The sequence below is a fragment of the Mustela nivalis genome, assembly GCF_964662115.1.
Source record: "Mustela nivalis genome assembly, chromosome: 10".
Classification (NCBI taxonomy): domain Eukaryota; kingdom Metazoa; phylum Chordata; class Mammalia; order Carnivora; family Mustelidae; genus Mustela; species Mustela nivalis.
Window position 1 is genome coordinate 85234989 of NC_139029.1, and position 20551 is coordinate 85255539.

At 38.5% G+C, this 20551-nt stretch overlaps 1 pseudogene across 1 annotated transcript; it reads right to left on the reverse strand.

Moving 5' to 3' along the window:
* Window positions 1–1848: 1848 nt before the first annotated feature.
* On the reverse strand, window positions 1849–19551 carry LOC309842496 (glutathione S-transferase A4 pseudogene; annotated as a pseudogene). The gene is made up of 2 exons: window positions 19455–19551; window positions 1849–2455 (listed from the first exon to the last, which is right to left on the reverse strand). The product of its transcript is annotated as a glutathione S-transferase A4 pseudogene (transcript).
* Between the last annotated feature and the right edge of the window lie 1000 nt (window positions 19552–20551).

Sequence of the window (20551 nt, forward strand, 5' to 3'; positions counted from 1 at the left end):
ATATTATATCACTTAACGTGTAGAGCAAGATGCTCACAGCTAAAAATATCAATTCTTCCCTCCAAACCCATGTGCTATTTAGGTCATACATTTTACTTTTAGCATGTGCTTTAAGCACACCATATATCACCATTTTTGCTTTAGATAAAGTTATCTACTGCAGCTCTTAAAAGTATGGGAAAAAAACTGCAATCTATGCTTTTATGCATTTATTCCATATCAGAGTTCATCCTTCTTTTTAGTTTATCCACTTTTTTTTTAAAGATTTTATTTATTTATTTGACAGAGAGAGATTACAAGTAGGCAGAGAGAGAGAGAGGAGGAAGCAGGCTCCCTGCTGAGCAGAGACCCCCGATGTGGGACTCGATCCCAGGACCCTGAGATCATGACCTGAGCCGAAGGCAGCGGCTTAACCCACTGAGCCACCCAGGTGCCCGTTTATCCACCTTTCTGTCCAGTGTCATATCCTTCTGCTTGAAGAATTTTCCTTAATCTCTCTTGCAGAGCAAGTCTATTAGAAATAAGTTGTGAGTGTGTGTGTGTGTGTGTGTGTGTGTGTGTGTGTAAAGTGGATATTTTTTCCTTTACTTTGACAGATATTTGGGGGTGTACAGAATTCTATGTAGGCAGTTTTTATTTCATTTATTTTGCAACACCAAATACTACAATTCAGTCTGTCTGGCTTGCATGACTCCGGATAAGTGTGCTGTAGTTCTTTGGTCCTCTTTATGTAATATGTCTGTTTTCTCTGGTTGCCTTTAAGTTTTCCTCATTTTCCCTTTCAGCAGTTTGAATATAATAGGCAGTGTGAGGCATGTCTGTGTGAGTGTGTCTGCCAATTTTGGAAAAACTTTTGCCCTTATTTCTTTAATTATTTCTCTTCTCCATTTTCTTTTTCTTCTCTTTCTGGGATTCCAAGAATACATTTACTAAACCAGTTAATATTGTCCAACATCCTTTGGATTATACTTTTTGTTTGTTTGTTTTTTACCTACCTATCTTCAAGGTCATTAAATTTCTCTCTCTCTCTCTCTCTCTCTCCCTCTCTTTCTCTCTCTTTTTTTTTTTTTTTTTTTTTTTTGTGTGTGTGTGTGTGTGTGTGTGAGGGGTATGTCAAGCATAGGAAGTATTTTTAATTGGCTGAATTGGGCATAAACATGTTGAATGCATTCCTTATCTTTGTTACTCTTTTTTGTTTGTTTCTAGCTTTTTCATTTGTTTCTTTCTTACAGATTCCACTTCTCTGCTAAAATTATCCATTTCATCTTGCATGCTGTCTACCTTTTTCATTAAAATTTATATATTACCATTGAAGCTTGAATAAATTGGAGTTGGAGCACCAATACACCATGCAGTCACAAATCCACATATATCTTGAGTCCCCCCAGGAGTCTATTGTGATTTTTTTATTTGTAAATTCTTTATTTTGGCTAATATCGACTGCAGTCTCTACTACCATGGATTAATTATGGCCGAGAGGAGTTATTCACTAGCTATTATGTTGTTATTAAATACTAAAAATTAGGAAAAGACTAGAGGGTATTTGAATGGGATAAGGAGAGGAGAGCAGAACCTCAAGGGAAAACGTGAAGCCCAACCCAGTCTTGTTATCAAAAATGAGTAACCGCATCAGATCTAACTTAAATGCCAGATTCTCCAAAAAAGGTTTTCAGGAAAAGGTCACATAACAATTGTTCATGGGACAAAAAAATGTTGATGATTCTGGAAAATGTCTTGACATGAGAGACCCAACTTAAGAATAATTATGCATAGCACCACGACAGAGCTGGGCTCATGGCAGCCTGGCACCAATTAAAATACTATTGTGGACACAGAAATGAGTAGGGGCTAACTCTCACTCACAGACATATGTGATGTTTTATAGTGTAGAGATGTAGATGGTTCTTTCTTATGTATGTAGATGTCATCTGGAGGAGTTTTCTTCCTGCTGCCACATTCAATAATTTCTTAATTTTAGGAATAGGACTTATTTTCGCTGTGAACGCCTGGAGGTGCCGACAGGGTAGTAGAAACTTTCTATTCTGGAGCCAAAATGATATGGAGCAGAATCAAGTCCATAAGGCTCAGCTGATTACCAATAAGAATCTTTTTCCCTGATCCCTTAAAACCTTTTCAAACCCAGACGTGTATCTAATTATAGCCTTCCAGGACATTTTAACTAGCTGTTTTTGTTGGTCATCTGGTTTCAAGAAAGGATGAATGATAATCAGTTCCAGCAGATCCAGTGTCCCCTCCATGTGCATGTCAATGACAGTTCTCTCCTTGAGGTCCTCACAGAAGAGATGGCGTTTCTCCGCTATGTAGTGGAGAATGCTTCCTGTCTTCATCCCATCCATTCCACCCATTGGCACGTGTTAGAATAGCAGGTGGTTGTCATCCTGCAACTCCTACAACTGCCATTCTGTTTCTAAGAATACTTCCCCCAACTGGACTCCTGAAAATAAAAAGAGAAGGAATGAAAGGTGACTTTTTGAAGAGTCTGATACATATTGAGAATGGTGAAGATTTCAGAGGGGGTATTACACAGGTTTATGATAGGACTTTTAGGAAATCAGGCTGGAAATGATTTAGGTGAGACCATGAAAGACAATGTAGGTCACACCATGAAGATTGTATTGATTTCATCTTTATGTACTAATTAGATCACAGTAGGCTTTAAGCTGATCTGTGACATGATCGTATTAGATTTGGGGAGATACAACTTAAATCACTAAGTCATGATCTATGTAGATGGGATATTATTACATTCTGAACAGTAAATGGAACATTTTAAGGTGTTCATATGAACTTATATTAAAATGGTTAAATGAGGCAATAATTATCTTTACAAACAAATGAATAAGCTATTAAGACAAAGAAAATTTAGTTTTCTTACCACCATCCACTTAGCAAAGTAATCTGTCAATAAAATATATTACTCATGAAACAGGAATTATAGTCAACATAAAAGATAATTTGAAGATGATGAAAATTAACCAGTTTATACATCAAAAATTGGAAATATCTAACAGTTTAACTTTTCATGGTTTAAGTAAGGGATAAGTGAAAACTTATTGTATTTTATATCATTGCAAATTTATAAATCCTGGTTTAAAAGGTAAGCATTTATTATAAGTCACTTTCCCAGTTTTTAAATGTTTTTTTCTTAATAGATTCAATCACCCAGCCACTTACATATTTAAGTTCCCAACGAGCACATATTGGGCACTGAAAATGTGCTTGGTACTGTGGATGCAGGATTCCAAAAAATTAGATGACATACATTGTGTCCTCAAAGACTGTCCAAAAAAGAAACAAACATGCAGTGCAATGGAGTTATAAACTGAAGAGTATAAAGTAAAGATGAAGTATCAGTGAGACTATGTGAAACAAGTTGGGGGCTTTATAATACAGTAAATGAGGCAAGACATTTTGATATGAGTCATTATGCATTTAGTTCAAATCATTTCAGGAAAGCATATACAATAATTACTCTGTACCAGGTCCTATGTTCTGTGTTTGGGTTACAGATATTGATAAGACATAGCCACTGCTTTCAAGAAACAAATAATCTAATAAGAAAGACTAACATGTAACAACCAGTTATAGTATCAAATTCTTCTAACAGTATAAATTAATCGAAAATGAGAGTTGGAATGAAGATTCACTGAGGAAACAATCATGAATGAGAACTAAAGTTTCATTTGCAAATATTTTCTCCTATACCATGGGTTTTCTCTTTGTTTTGTTAACGGTTTATTTTGCTGTGCAGAAGCTTTTTATCTCGATGAAGTCCCAAAAGTTCAACTTTACTTTTGTTTCCCTTGTCTTTGGAGACGTGTTTTGGAAGAAGTTGCTGTGGCCAATGTCGAAAAGGTTACTGTTCATGTTCTCCTCTAGGATTTTGATAGATTCCTGTCTCACATTGAGGTTTTTCATCTATTTAGAGTTTATCTTTGTGTATGGTATAAGAAAATGGTCTAGTTTCATTCTTCTGTATATAGCTGTCCAATTTCACTAGCACTATTTATTGAAGAGACTGTCTTTTTTCCATTGAATATTTTTTCCTGCTTTGTTGAAGATTAGTTGACCATAGAGTTGAGGGTCCGTATCTGAGCTCTCTGTTCAGTTCCACTGATCTATGTGTCTGTTTTTGTGCCCGTACCATATTGTCTTTGAAATATAGCTTGAAATCAGTCAACATCATGCCCCCAGCTTTGTTTTCCTTCTTCAACATTTCCTTGGTGATTCAGGGTCTTTTCTGGTTCCATACAAATGTTAGAATTGTTTGTTCCAGCACTTTGAAAAAATGCCATTGGTATTTTGCAAATGACACTACAGATAAAGGGCTTGTATATATAAAGAACTCAAAATCAACACTCAAAAATCAAATAATCAAGTCAAAAAATGGGCAGAAGACATGGACAGACAGACACTTCTCCAATGAAGACATACAAATGGTTAATGGACACATGAAAAAATGTTTATCTTTAGCCACCAGGGAAAATAAAATCAAAACCATATTAAGATACCACTTTACTTCAGTTAGAATGGCAAAAGTTTACAAGATAAGAAACAACAAATTTTGGAGAGGATGTGGAGAAAGGGGAACCCTCTTACACTATTGGTGGGAATGCCAAGTTGGTGCAGCCACTTTGAAAAACGGTGTGGAGTTTCCTCAAGAAGTTAAAAATAGAGCTACCGTATGACCCAGCAATTGTGCCACTGGGTATTTACCCCAAAGATACAGATGTAGTGAAAAGAAGGGGCACATGTATCCCAATGTTCATAGCATTAATGTCCACAATAGCCAAACTGTGGAAGGAACCAAGATGCCCTTCAACAAAAGAATGGATAAAGAAGATGTGGTCCATATATACAATGGAATAGTACTCAGCCATCAGAAAGGATGAATACCCAACATTTGCATCACATGGAAGGAACTGGAGGAGATTATGCTAAGTGAAATAAGTTGAACAAAGAAAGGCAATTATCATATGGTTTCACTTATTTGTGGAGCATAAGGAATAGCATGGAGGACATTAGGAGAAGGAAGGGTAAAATGAAGGGGGATAATCAGAGGGGGAGATGAACCATGAGAGACTATGGACTCCAGGAATCAAACTGAGCATTTTAGAGGGGAAGAGGATAGGGGGACAGGGTAGCCGGGTGATAGGTATTAAGGAGGGCACGCATTACATGGGGCAATGGGTGTTATACACAAACAATGAATCATGGAACATTACACAAAAACTAATGATGTATGGTATGATAACTAACATAACATAAAACATTTTATATATATATATATGTATGTGTATGTGTATATATATATATGTATGTGTGTGTGTGTGTGTGTGTGTGTGTGTGTATAAAATGAGAACTGAAGAGTAAATAACCTTAGGAGGAGTAAAATGTTAAATTAGTACTTCCTGGCAGAGGACATAGCATGTCAAAGGGCAAATAAATTAGCCTTTACTTTGTACTCTCAAGGAGACTCTCTGATGTGTAATTTACATGCATTGCATTCCAGTTCATTCTAAGGAATAGGCATTACCACTTCCCTTTAGAGGTATGAAATCTCTGATCCAAAGAGGTAGGTAGCTTTTCTCAGATATGTCAGGCTACTAGGCTGCCTGAGGCTATCTTGTTTAAACACCCATACTCTCAAACACATGGTAATGAGTGAAATGATATGGGTATCAGAAGACTATAAGTAGCTTAGTATGAATAAACCATAGCAAGATTATACATATTTCTCTTACCTTCATATCTTACCATTACCATTTGGATTTTGTTTTTGTTTTGTTTTTTGGTTTTGTCTATTCCTTCTTTCAGGCTTGTCATTGGAACCCAATCTCCACCAGCCTGCCACATACGGACAGATAGTAAACCTTACCTAATCTGCCTTACTTTGGGATATGAGCAGCTAGATGGAACACCAGGGAGGACTGCTTTATGGATCCCAAGTACCACAGGCATTGCTTCTGGTCCCATCTGAACGTTGCCTCCTCTGGCTCTACTGAAGTTTGCTCATCAGATTTGAAAATGCCTCTTGATTCAGACTCGTGTTTTGAAGCCCCAGCAGTTACTCTTGCTATTTTTAGATCCTTCCCCTTACTAGCCTGCTACCCTGCTGCCCAGCCTTTTCCACAGCAAACTGTGACACTGAACTCAACCAGCTGTTTTCCCAACTCAAGTGGAAGTAGTTTCTTTCTCCAATTATGGCACCTCGGTAGGGACACAGAATATTTTCCATTTCTTTCTTAAGCCATGAATTAACGTTAATAAATCTGAGTTGTCTTTGGTTGTTAGGCCCCATCTCATTCTGCTTTATACAGATATTTACAAACAGCAATTTGGTCAGTAATTTTAACATCCCCAGTTAGCAAAATAGAGTCAACTCAAAGAGTATTTTTAACTTAGGATTTGTCCTTTTAGATTTTGAAGCCTAAAATTATCTTTTCCTCTTTTTAAAACCTGTCCCATCTGTCCTTCAGAGGACTTCAGTGTTTGCAGAACAAGAAATACCCTAGTCACTTCAAAGTAAAAGAAAAAGAAATTCTACTTTTCCTACTATCAGTATTGTTTTGCCCTACTAATCAGAGACTCCTGTGTTGCAAAACCCCTAACTACTTAATAAACTTCTCTCAAATTTTGTCAAAAATCCCCTGCTCTCTTCCTCTATTTGAACTGTACTCTTGGAATTCAATTCTGTTTTCCACATTGCATTCTTTTTTCCTTAATGAGGACCTTGTCTATTGTTTTGTCACTAACAGTTTTATCATTAAGTACAATATTCTTTGTGTGTGTGTGTGTGTGTGTGTGTGTGCGCGCGCGTGCGCGTGTAGGTTTTCCACAAGCTAATCACCACTATCGAAAATATCAAAAAGCATCAAAAATATTCAGAACCTTCAAATTTGTCATACATTATGATTTTAAATTTATTCAGAAAACATGAAAAACAACTTTTGGGGCAAAAAACAACTTCTGGGGTGCTTGGGTGGCTCAGTGAGTTAAAGCCTCTGCCTTTGGCTCAGGTCATGATCCCAGGGTCCTGGGTTGGAGCCCTGCATCGGGCTCTCTACTCAGTGGGGAGCCTGCTTCTTCCTCTCTCTCTCTGCCTGCCTCTCTGCCTACTTGTTATCTTTGTTTGTCAAATTAAAAAAAAAAAAAATCTTTAAAGAAAACCAACAACTTGATGTGACTTTGATGTGACTTATACTACACATGGCCCTACCACTAGAGAACAAACATATATTACAAAAGCCCAATCAAGTTCAGCATATATATGTTACAATTCTATAAGCACTTAACTTTAGGTATTCCCCCCATAACTTTAGCGGTTCTTGGACATCATTTTCATATAAAAAAACACATAAGATCTATAAAATTACAGGGAAAGTGAGATTTGGTGTAAATTTTCAAAGATCTGAATATCTGAATGAAGTAAAACAGAGCTGGCTGGTAAATTCCAATTTTGCATTTGTTGTGATTGAATGATCACCATATAGATAAAAGCCTACATTCAGTCACAACAGATTAAAGTTATCAGAAAACAACTTAGTTCCCTGAAGTTCTTTTTTCTCTACTCATTTTGAAGGATTTTTATATCCTATAATTTCCTGTTATATAATAAATCTTAATCTCCTTTTATATATAGCTTCTCAACAAATATAGCCAATTTCAATTGTAAATCTGAAAAATGTCTTTCTGTTAGAAAAAGTAGAAGGCATTCCGTGAGGACATATTAACAGTTCAGAAGTCTCAGAAACTGGGGTCTCATCATAAAAATTCTAATAAAAAATCTGAGGGGTGCCTGGGTCACTCAGTCAGGGGAGCGTTTGCCTTCAGCTCAGGTCATGATCTCAAGGTCCTGGGCTCCAGCAGGGTCAGGATCCCTACTCAGCAGGGAGTCTACCACTTCTTCCTCCCTTCAGTTTTACCAAGACTAATACCATTCTGCTGTGGGCAATTATGACTCAATCTAGATATATTTGCTGCATAACAATCTGTCAAAAACTTAACAGCTTAAAATAACACACATTTATTATGTCACAATTTCAGGGCTTCAAGAGCCTAGGCACAGCTTAACTAGGTTCTCTGCTCAGGGTCTCACATACAGCAAAGGGGCAACTAGACTTCATTTTCATCTGGAGAGCTGACGGGGGGAAGAATCCACTTCCTAATTCATTCAACTGTTAGAATTTATTTCCTTGTGGCTGTGTGACTGAAGGCCTATGCTTCTTACTGGCTGTCAGTGGACGTCCACCCTCGGATTCTAGAGGTTGCTCCAGTTCCCTACTATGAGGCCCTCTTCACAAGCAGGTCACACTGTGGTTGGTTGCTTCCTCAAGCACAGAAGGAGAATTTCCTGTATACTAATCTGCTAAAATGGAATTTCATAGAACATAATGTAATCTTGGGAAAGACATCTCACCACCTTTGTCATATAACATAACCTAATCAAGGAGTGTGATATTCCATCACTTTTTTCCATATTCTACTTTCTACAAGCAAAACAGAAGTCCTGTTCCATTCAAGGGGATGAAATTACATGGGATTTAACACCAGGAGGTGGAACTCACAAAGCTACCTTAGAATTACCCCTACCACACGTTTCTAATGTTCCATCAGTTTTTCCCAGAGAGGTCAAAGCCACACCCTGTTTTAAGGATGAATTTTTAATATTTGCTTATAATTCTATTAATAGAAAAATCATATTCCAACTCACATAAACCTTGAAATTTCTTAGTAAAATTTTACCCCATTTGATTGCAAACAATAAAACCAAAGAATAAAGTCCTTTATCTCTAAGGAAATGTATTTAGCAAAGTTATTTTAGAAGAGCTTTCACTTTAAAATTTTTTTTAAAGATTTATTTATTTATTTATTTGACAGAGAGAGATCACAAGTAGGTAGAGAAGCAGAAAGAGAGAGAGAGAGAGAGAGAGAGAGAAGCAGGCTCCCTGCTGAGCAGAGAGCCCGATGCGGGACTCGATCCCAGGACCCTGAGATCATGACCTGAGCCGAAGGCAGCAGCTTAACCCAGTGAGCCACCCAGGCACCCCCACTTTCAAATTTTAACTTAGGACCAGTTCCCCCTTGTCTCATTTTTCATGGGAGCACAACAAAGACAAAACTTTTGCAATGGGATGTTCTTTTACATTAGAAAAGTTTGTCATTTGTCTATTTCCCTTGGTTTGGAGGCCCTAGAGATCAAACTCTTTCCAGTGTTTTCTTCTATCTTGGAAGGTCGAGCTAGCCACTAGAGACACCATTTTGTCTCCTTAATTTTTTCCTTATCCTCTTAGTCTCTCTGATCACACTTAAGTTCTCAACTGAGGTTTGGAAGCAAGACTCAGATCAGGCACCAGAGATTTTAATTTAAAGTTTGTACATTCTTTGTTAATGTATTTAACTAACATCATTTTCTAATGCCCAGCTTTAGCAATTGGTTGTAGTAATCAAGAATGGAGTCTGTAACATCTGTAACCCCCATAAGATTCACAGTTAGTCTGTTAATGACTGATCAAAATGAGCTCCCCATCTCTCAGTCATAATCCTTCTTCCTACCCTTGTAAGGTTCTCATGGGCCTGGCAAACATTTCGCTTGAACTATGTTTGCTGTTTTCTTGCATTTCTTGCCTGAATGGTCTGGACAAAGACACCTCAGAGATGGATGGCTACTGTGGGTGTTCCATGGTCCACTCTAATTATCCCAATATTTTCACCATAATCTTGGTGAAATGTTATCTAAGAATTTTCACCTCAGGCAACCATCTTTAGAAAATCTTACAGGGGACGCCTGGGTGGCTCAGTTGGTTAAGCAGCTACCTTCGGCTCAGGTCATGATCCCAGCATCCTGGGATCGAGTCCCACATCGGGCTCCTTGCTCAGCAGGGAGCCTGCTTCTCCCTCTGCCTCTGCCTGCCATTCTGTCCGCCTGTGCTCGCTCTCTCCCCCTCTCTCTCTGATAAATAAATAAAATCTTAAAAAAAAAAAAAAAGAAAATCTCTTACAGAAGGGCTCCTTCATCCTGGTACCCCAATTTGTAGCTTTATCATCAGATGTTGGACAAGCTACTTTTCCTTTATTGAATCATGTTTGTACTTTGGTCAAAAATTACTTGGACATATCTGTGTCTATTTCTGGTTCTCTGTTTTCTTCTGCTGGTTTATCTCTCTAGTCTTCTAACAATATCATAGATTACTTCAGCTATACAGTAAGTCTTACAACCAGGTAGATCAATTCTCCCACTTCCTTCCTGTTTCTCAAAATTGTTTTAACTACTCCAGTTGCTTGATCTTCAGTATAAATTTTTTAATAATTTTGTGCATGCCTGAAAAATGTCTTGTTTAAATTATGACATGATTTGAATTAAACCTATGTATCAATTTGGGGAGATTTGGCAACTTTGCTATGTTGATGCTTCAATCCATGAACACAGTAAATCTCTTTCTTTGTTATCTTCCAGTGTTGTGTAGTTTTCAGCTTACAAATCCTGTATATATTTTGAAGATTTATACACTTAAGGATTTCATTTTTCAGAAGTGTTATGGGATGTTGTATTTTTAAGCCAGTATCCATGTATTCATTGCTAGTATATAGGAATACAATTGATTTCTGTATGTTAACTTTATGTCTTTCAACTTTACTGAATTAACTTATTAGTTCTAGGATTTTTATTTTTATAGATTCTTTTGGAGTTTCTAGGAGGACAACCATCTTCCTTTTTAATCTGTGTCTCCTTGTACCTGTGTTTTCTCCTTTCCTAATTGTATACCAGTCGTATTGAATATTTTATTTATTTATTTCACAGAGAGAGAGACAGTGAGAGAGGGAATACAAGCAGGAGAAGTGGGAGAGAGAGCAACAGACTTCCCGCTGACCAGAGAGCCCAATGCAGGGATCCATCCCAGGACGCTGGGATCATGACCTGAGCCAAAGGCAGACACTTAACGACTAAGCCACCATGTGCCCACACCAGTCTTACTGAATTGAGATCCACCTCAATCGAAATGAACTCATCTACCTGGTTATATCTACAAAGACCCTATTTTCAACTGAAGGCATATTCTGAGGTTCTAAGTGAACATGGATTTTATAAAACAGGAATAGATATATCCCCTCATCAAAAACAAAAACAAAAACAAAAACAAAAACAAAAAACCTTGCTGTTTCCACCCAAAAGCATATGAAGGGAAGTTTAGCAAGGCAAAAATCTTTGCAATAATAACTGCTCCAGTCCAATCAAAACCTTTTGGCCCTATATCCACTGACACAATGAAAGCCTGAGTAAGGAACAAACAAGGTAAATTTCCATCTTTATGACTTTGTTAACAGGCTTCCCCATTATCCCTACTGGAATAGTGTCAGAGAGGACAAACTAGGAAACTGGAACTTTCAATCTCCACTGGCTGGTAATGAGGCCCTCCCTGCACCCCCACCTCACCTGTGTTGTCAAGGGAAGCCTTTGGGAGCCTGAATTTCCACTTCCCAATGGCAGTAAAGAGGCTCCCATCTCTCCCCACTGCAGGGGGATGGGGTGTCAGAGGCCTAATGGAGAGTGAAGACTTTTCATCATTGCACAGCAAGACGCGGCTTCACAGTATCAGTGGCGACTGAGGGGGAAGGGATCCTGACTTCCTACCCCCATCCCTGTAACAAGGTGCCCCCTCAGATGATCTGGTTTCTTCTTTTGATCTTTCAGAATCTCCTTATATTTGTTTTACCTAGGGTTTTTCAGTTGTGCTTAGTTGGAGCATTAGGAAAAAGTAGCTCTACTCCATCTTCCCAGTAGCACACAAATCACTCCAAACTGTAAACTCCAGAGGAGAGTAAGAAAATTTTGTTGTTTTAAACTCTTTCTTTAATTTCTTCTTTTCCTCAAGAAATTCTTTGGGAAGACAGTTAAAAAAAAATAAGTAAAATAAAATAAAAATATAGTGGACTACATGTTGAGCCCCTATGGATGTTCAGCACAGGTGGTCTTGCAGATCATGATTCTAGCCCAGGTGCATAATATTCCATGGCAGTCAATGGTCAATGGAGTTGTTGTTGTTGTTGTTGTTGTTGTTTAAGATTTTATTAATTTATTTGCCACAAAGAGAGAGCACAAGCACGGGGAGGGACAGAGGGAGTGGGAGAACCAGTCTCCCTGCTGAGCAGGGAGTCTGATGTGGGTTTGGTCCCAGGATCCTAGGATCATGACCTGAGCTGAAGGCAGATGCTTAGGCAACTGAGCCACTCAGGTGTCCCCCAATCAATGGAGCTTGATTTCTCAGATGTTGGAAGGTCAGCTAAAATACCATGCTGTTGTCTGTGCACTCTCCTTCTTAGAAGTCCAGCCCTCCAGCATGATGATGATAGGGGAGAGAGAGTACTCCTCTTAGTTACATTGAGATTGTTCCAAATTCTTAACACAGAAGCCCCCAAGAAGATCTCTCTCTCTTTTTTTTTTTTTCTAGTCCAGAGTTTTAGACTGCTGAAGTTTCTTTATAAAGCAGTGATTTTTATTTTTTATTTATACTGATTTTATCTGAGTCTGAAAGAGTAACAGCCATTCAGTAGTCTCACAAAGCCCTCTGAAGGATGGGCACTCAGGTCACTCCTTCTGGGTGAAAGTCATATTTTCTCCTACATGATATTGTTCTTTGTCTCTGGCAGAAACTCTCCAAAGTCTTCTTCAGATACTTAATGTAGAGGCGAATAAAGTAGGGATGATCCGATCTTAAATCACTGATCACTTCATTCGTAAAATATTTTTTGTGATGCTTAATTTTATATGTCAGTTTGACTAGATCACAGGTGCCCAGATATCTGATGAAGCATTATTTCTGGGTGAATCTGTAAGGATATTTCTGGAAGACATTTGAATAGGCAGTATTTGAATAGGCAGTAGACTGAGGAAAGCAGATTGACTTCCTCAATGTGGACTGACCTCATTCAGTCTGCTGAGGGTCTAAACAGAATAAGAAACCAGGGAGGGGAGAATTCTTTCTCTTTGCCTGACTGCATGAGCTAAAACACTGATCTCTTGGCATTGGAGTAGGAGTTAATACCATCTAAATTCTTGCTTCTCAAACCTTTGGACTTGGACTAGAACTTGTGCTAATGGTTCTTCTGGTTCTATTCCTCTAGAGAACCCTGAGGAATGCAGTTTTTTATTATAATGCCATTATCATGTGGGGTTAAGCAAGAGAGGATAGCTTTGATGGGGACTCTTGTAAAAGGAATGGCCCACTCTCTAAATTCATTGAAGTCTCAACTCCCCAATGAGTATTTGGGGATGGAACATTGGAGAGGCAACCAAGGAGTGCTGAGGTCAAGAAAAATGAGGCCCTTATGGGAGGGCTGCTGGCCTAATAAGAAGAGACCACCAGAGGGCGCCCGAGAGGCTGTCTTCCACTCACCTCATGATTCTCGGGTCCTGGAACAGAGCCCTGTTAGGTTCCCTGGTCAGTGGGAAGCCCACTTCTTCCCTTCTCTCGACCCCTCCCCACTGCTCGTGATTCTCTCACTCTTCCTCTCTCCCACTCTCCGTCTTGTGAGCGCGCTCTCTCTCAAATAATTAAAATATTTTTAGAAAAAGAGACACCAGGGCGCCTGGGTGGCTCAGTGGGTTAAGCCGCTGCCTTCGGCTCAGGTCATGATCTCAGGCTTCTGGGATCGAGTCCCGCATCGGGCTCTCTGCTCGGCAGGGAGCCTGCTTCCCTCTCTTTCTCTCTCTGCCTGCCTCTCCATCTACTTGTGATTTCTCTCTGTCAAATAAATAAATAAAATCTTTAAAAAAAAAAAAAAAAAAAAAAAAAAAAAAAAAAAAAAAAAGAAAAAGAGACACCAGAGAGCTTCAGCATGTAAAGGTCCAGTGAGGCAGCAGCAGCAAGACAGAAAGAGGGCCCTCACAGGAAACCAAACATGCTGGCATCCTGATCTTAGACTTCCTACTTGCAGAGCTGTGAAAAAATAAATTTCCGTTGTTTAAGTCACACAGTCTGTGCTATTTTGCTGACTAATTATTAGAGCTGACTGATGCAGAGACTTTTACTCTGATAAGTTCTTTCTAGGTTCTTGGATGCCTTCTTTCTGGTTGAAAGAGTATAAGTCATTCCATAGTATAGCCCATTTTAGCTCCTTGCTTTATGTCTTACCTCTCATGCCATCTGATTCCCTTTCCTTGATACCTGGTTAATCTTTCCAATTTCTCCTGAATTAATTAATATAACTGTGTTAGACCTTTGCTTCTTGTCTGGACAATGAATCCCCTCTCTGGTCAATATTTCCTAATCTCCATCCTCCTCGCCTCTTCTTGTTCAGAGTGTTGGTAGTAGGTTTAGGACTCAAATGAGTAGGAGGGCCAGCCCACAGGAGGCGAATGACGTAGAAACAAAACAACGTAGCCTGCTAGCAAAGGAGAGAATGCGTGCCCCTGTTGAAAAGATGCAGTTGGCACTGATTCACATTCCATCAGATCCTCTTATTTTCAAGAGCGTACAGAAATTCAAGTTTTTAAAGGTTAGCAACTAATTTTTTTAAAAAGCTACAAAGGATGGATGTGGGCCAACGTTATTCAGGACAAACAACAACATAGGTCTAAGGGCCAGGTTTGGGGCTTTGGCGCCCAGTTGAGGACTTCTAATCGCTTTAATGATTTCTCCCAGGGGTGCTAGGGCTTAGTATGTAAATAGTTCTCCTGGTGGCTCCTCGTAATATCCCTTAGCTGCCTCTGGCGATCAGGCCAATTTAAGGCCTGCTTGTGGTGGAATCCTGGTGTTTATCTTTTTTAGCTCCGTCTGGCAAACAGTTCCCTCTGACTCAAAGAATCGCTGCCCAGCTGACTGCTGGCAGTAGAGCAGGGTTCCTCCGAAGGACAGGACCCAGGATAACTACCCAAATGGCTCTGTCCTGGGGATGAGTCTGTCCATATCGAATAGTTTATGACACCGCCACCACCCCTGCTGAGCAGGCGAGGGCATCTGTCACGTAGAGCCTGCAGACATCAATACTATTGTTATCTTAGGAACCAGGATTTTATTTTCTTCAATACTTTATTTACTTCATTGAACACTATTGACTTTTCTTCTGCCTGAGTTAGGCTCTGAGACTTAATCATCAGCAGGTGCTTTAAGTCGTTCTCTTGATGATTGCTTGTTTCTATTTCTGGTATCGTTTTATCTCTGAAGTAGATTTTCAATTGAAGATTTTCAATTTTGGTGGTCAGACCCGTGTTACTCTTCACTGCAGAAGTTTCGGCAAGTCCCTGAGGCGTGTCTTACTATTTTAGTGCACGTTTCTAGTGTGTCAGTCAGGTTGGGCAGCCGCCTGTGTAAGGTGCTGTCTGGAAGAAAGTTGCAGAACCACATGGAAGAACTTGATGGTATGGGAGAGGGAGGAAGAAAAAGAGATCAGTTTAACCCCTCTCCAAAGGAAAAAGAATCATGCTCAGGTTTTTTGGTCTTTCAAGATTTTCTTTTTTGCCCAGATTCATGATACAATCATTCCAGTTCCTTTAGTTAACACACTTCCTCTCTTTCACTGTCATTGAGATGGATGATTCCTATACATTCTTTGGGTCTCATTTGCTCACAGAAACTTTCCTGGGTTCCTAATCAAGGTTAGAACCCCTGCTATAGATGACCTCACTTCCCTACATTTTGCCTATTGCAAAATTAATTACCCGTTGTTATTATTATCAATATTACAATATTTAATTTTGTTAATATATGGTATACTTTTAAGGTCTCAAAGGTGAGGAGGTTATGTTGGTCTCATTCACTGTATCCCCACAAGAAGAAATGAGTAGTATATGTCTCAGCTGAATCTATTCCACATTCATAGAACTTTATTCATATTCAGTTTTTAATTTCATACAGCTTAGTAACATTCAGATTCTGTTTGCCAACAACCATTATTCTATAGTTGTACAGAGCAAAACAGCCCACTTTACTTTCCAGTGCATACTTGTTGGTCGTCATTACTCTTTCCATCTATTTGTGTTTCTTCTCGTATCTGAAATATAAGGTAGAGAATTTAGTTTAACAATCAAAAGTTTAAGGTTGGGTGATGCACTCTAAAAACAAAACCCCTTGCTTTGTCTATTGTGCATGTGTGATCCGGAAATTTTAAGTTCCTAGGAATTCAGTCAAATTTCGCTTGTTGAAGAACATAGAATTAATAGTTTATACTTATGAGCCTATCATCTACTCAATCAAATTATTTATTTAATATCTCATTTTGGTTTACTAAGCCTATTCTAACAAAGTGCCACAAACTGAGTGGTATAAATAACAGAAGCTTATTTTCTGAGAGCTGTGAGGGAAGGGTCCGTTCCAGGCCTCCTGCCTCAGCTTGGTTATCTTCTCCTGTGTCTCTTCACATCGTCTTTCCTCTCTCGGTGTCCAAGTTTCTCCTTTTTATAAGAATAATGGTGATAACTAGATCAAGGCCTACCTTAATAACTTCATTTCAACTTGATCACCTTATCTCTAAATAGGATTACATTCTAATGAACTTTGGTCAGGAGTCCAAGGTATGAATTTTTGGAGGACACTATTCAACCCATAACATACCTATTATATGATTAGAACTAATTGTTAGACTCTAAGAAATATGCATTTCATACTCTTGTGGGGTAGAACAAAGCAATGCACATTAAGAAAAAATGTGTGATACAAAGAACTATGTAACCAGGGCCAAAACTGTGTGGAAAGTATGTTTATGCTGTAGGAGTTAAAAAATAAATAAATAAAAATAGCAGTGTGTACTGAAGTAATCAGGAAACATCTGAAACTCTAATAAAAATAACGGTTCAGTTTTTTAAAAAGCTGGACTTTAATAAAACAGAGTTTAGATGAGTATAAGAGATGGAAAATAGCATGTAAGGCAGGAGATAAGGGTAATCTACTGACTCACCCACCTGAGTTAGTAGATCAAAAGTGAGCAAAAGTGCAGGACATATTCATGTCACAGTTAATAGATGAGCTGGGGCTGGTGGAGAAAGCATGTTGAAGAAAAATAGAAAAGAAAGTTGAGTGGGAAATGAAGGTTAGGCTAAATGGAGGAACTTAGTGTATTTGAAATCTTAGGATCAGAGGTTACAGTTGATCAGTTATGAAACAGGTAGTCACTGAATGTTTTTGAGCAGTAGAGTGACAGTGATTGTGATAGAATGAAGAAATCTTCACAATCTTCTACTCTTTTCCACATTCATGAACTTTCTTGTCTAACTTTGCAGGGCCTCTCATTAGGAGATGAAGACGCTTTTCTCTTTACAATGAATATGCTGGTCTGTGATTTACTTTCACTAATAAGATGTGGCCCAATTATACCATAACAGTTTTGACCATGGCCTCAAATTAATGGCTGTATAGTCTTCCTCTCTGTCTCTTTCTGTCCCACTGTCTCTATCTCTTCCTTGTGATCACCTGTGAAGAAGACTAGTGTAGTCTCCTAGAGGATACTGTGTGAAGGGGGCCTTCCACAGACAAGGTCATTTTCGATCACTAGCCCTCAGAAAACCATTCAGTTGCCTGTAGAACATGCATGACCTCGCAAGCAAGATCAGCCTAGCCAGATCTAGCAGGCCAGAAAATCCTCCCATCTAACCCATAGACTCATGAGCAATAATAAATATGTAATAAGTAGAGGTGGGCAATTAGAATAAAGAGTAAAAGTTAGGGGATTGATCTAAGAAGGAGCTCACACTAGGATACGAGTAACTGAGTTGTATAGTTAAAGGAGTCATGAAAAACATTTTGAGGAGAAAACTGGCAAGGTTTGTGAATTAAAAAAAAAAAAACAAGAGGGAAGAATTAAGGAATTTTCTTTGATTTTCTGATGAATACTTAGATAAACTTTGCCATTTCCTTTAAAAATAGTTCTAAAGTGATTTTCTGTGGCTCACATGAGAATTTTCCTCAGGCTATTTCATTCATCAGTTTGTCAAAATAAACGTAGTCATTTTAGGGTTCTAAAAATGGTAAACTCTATCAAATATATGGCCACTATTAGACATTTTACTAAAATAAAGTCTTTGGTGGGGGTGATGGGTTTAAAATATAAACACTGAAGATATCCTGCTTCTTGGGAGAGAAACTTGACTTTTTGTTATGGCAAAAGCTAAGAGGTTGCAGAAGAAAACTTTGGTCTTTCAGTTAGTAAGATTTCCACATGCTCCAGTCCCAGAGCCTGTTCAAAGATAAAGCCAGATGGGCGAGGATGCGGAGAAAGGGGAACCCTCCTGCACTGTTGGTGGGAATGCAAGCTGGTGCAGTCACTCTGGAAAAAAGCATGGAGGTTCCTCAAAATGTTGAAAATAGAACTGCCCTATGACCCAGCAATTGCACTATTGGGTATTTACCCTAAAGATACAAACGTAGTGATCCAAAGGGGCACGTGCACCCGAATGTTTATAGCAGCAATGTCCACAATAGCCAAACTATGGAAAGAACCTAGATGTCCATCAACAGATGAATGGATCAAGATGATGTGGTATATATACACAATGGAATACTATGCAGCCATCAAAAGAAATGAAATCTTGCCATTTGCGACAACATGGATGGAACTAGAGCGTATCATGCTTAGCGAAATAAGTCAAGCAGAGAAAGACAACTATCATATGATCTCCCTGATATGAGGAAGTGGTGATGCAACATGGGGGCTTAAGTGGGTAGGAGAAGAATAAATGAAACAAGATGGGATTGGGAGGGAGACAAACCATAAGTGACTCTTAATCTCACAAAACAAACTGAGGGTTGCTGGGGGGAGGGGGTTTGGGAGAAGGGGGTGGGATTATGGACATTGGGGAGGGTATGTGCTTTGGTGAGTGCTGTGAAGTGTGTAAACCTGGTGATTCACAGACCTGTACCCCTGGGGATAAAAATATATGTTTATAAAAAATAAAAAATTAGTAAAAAAAAAAATCATAAAAAAAAAAAAAAAGATAAAGCCAGATGAAACAGTGATTCAGTCAGTTAAGGACTGCCTTCAGCTCAGGTCATAATCCCAGGATCCTGGGATTGAGCCCCACCTCGTGTTGGTGGGGAGTCTACCTCTCCCTCTTCTCCCTCTACACCTCCCTTCACCCCTACTTGCGCTCACTCTCAAATAAATAAATAAAAATATTTTAAAAAATAAAAAAAAATAAGAGAAAAACATTACACTTGGGTAAAAATTAGTGAGTGAAGAGAACAGTTAAAGAAGAAATGATGTCTTCTCTGTTTTCCTTTGGTTCTTTAATTCTTGGAATTCTTTAAAGATCTATATCCGTACATCGGCTTTACTTTTGTTTAACAGATGTGTTGCTTAATGGTGACAACAATGTGGAGACATGAGGAATCCTTGTGTTTCAGATGATGATGCATATGACAGATACAAATTTGCATCACTGTGAAGGATTCTTGCTGAGAAGCCTTATATCCTTAGGAACAGATGCCAGGGTACATACTAACCTAGCACCGAGCCTGCCTCCACATGCTCTATTTGAATGAAGTCACTAGAATTAGCTCGAAGATCTTCTGTTTTTAACTTTGGGTGTTTATGATTCATCTTTCCTTTTTGTTACAAATGAGAATTTTATGTGAAAATAAATACTTGCCATGCCTTTTCCTGATGACAGGACCAGGATATCTGTGCAGATTGTTCCCAGCATGTGACAATTAAAAAAAAGAAAAACAGGAAGAGCAGAAGCTCCATTCACCTCCAAAATGGGAAAAATCATCGATCAAAGTTGATAATTTCTAGACTCTTGATTATTTATTTATTTATTTATTTTTAAGAAATGGAGACACCTGGGTGGCTCAGTTGGTGAAGTGTCTGCCTTCTGCTCAGTTCATAATCTCAGGGTCCTAGGATCTACCCCAACAGAGGGTCCCCTGCTCAGCAGGGAGTCTGTCTCTCTCTCTCTCCTTGTGTGCTTGCTCTGTCTCTCACCCTCTCTCAAATAGATAAATAAATTTTTTTTCTTAAAAAGAAACACATTAGAAACAACATCTCTGGTGTCATTAAATCTTCAAACAATGACCTTAACAAATTTATCATTCAATCTACAAATGTATTATTAACTTAAAAAATTATCCCTAACAGCATTCATTTAGATTTTTTCTCACTTTTCCACTGATATTGGATAGAGTATTGCAGTGAGCATATTTTTAGGTAAAACCTTGGTATATGCAACAGGATTATAAAATTTAGCTTATATGGTGATGTCAAGTCAGAATGTCCTTAAACAGATGAAAATAGAGTGAACCACTCTGGACAAAGCCCAACTATCTTGGTCTCTCTATGCTCAGGTCTTACAGAATGTAGCTCTTTAATGTGAACTTGTCCAAGGATGAGTGTAGAAAAATGGGGCAGCATCTTACAGGGTCTTGCTCAACGATATAAGGGGTTTGACCTTTATACTATTGACCAGTATTTTTAAGAGTAAATAATTTATCAACCTAATGGATATAACTGATATTTTCTGAGATGAAATAAAATACCATAAAATAGAATATTACAATCAGGGTTCATCAATATAAGTTTGCAAAATGTTGTTTCAGTTTTA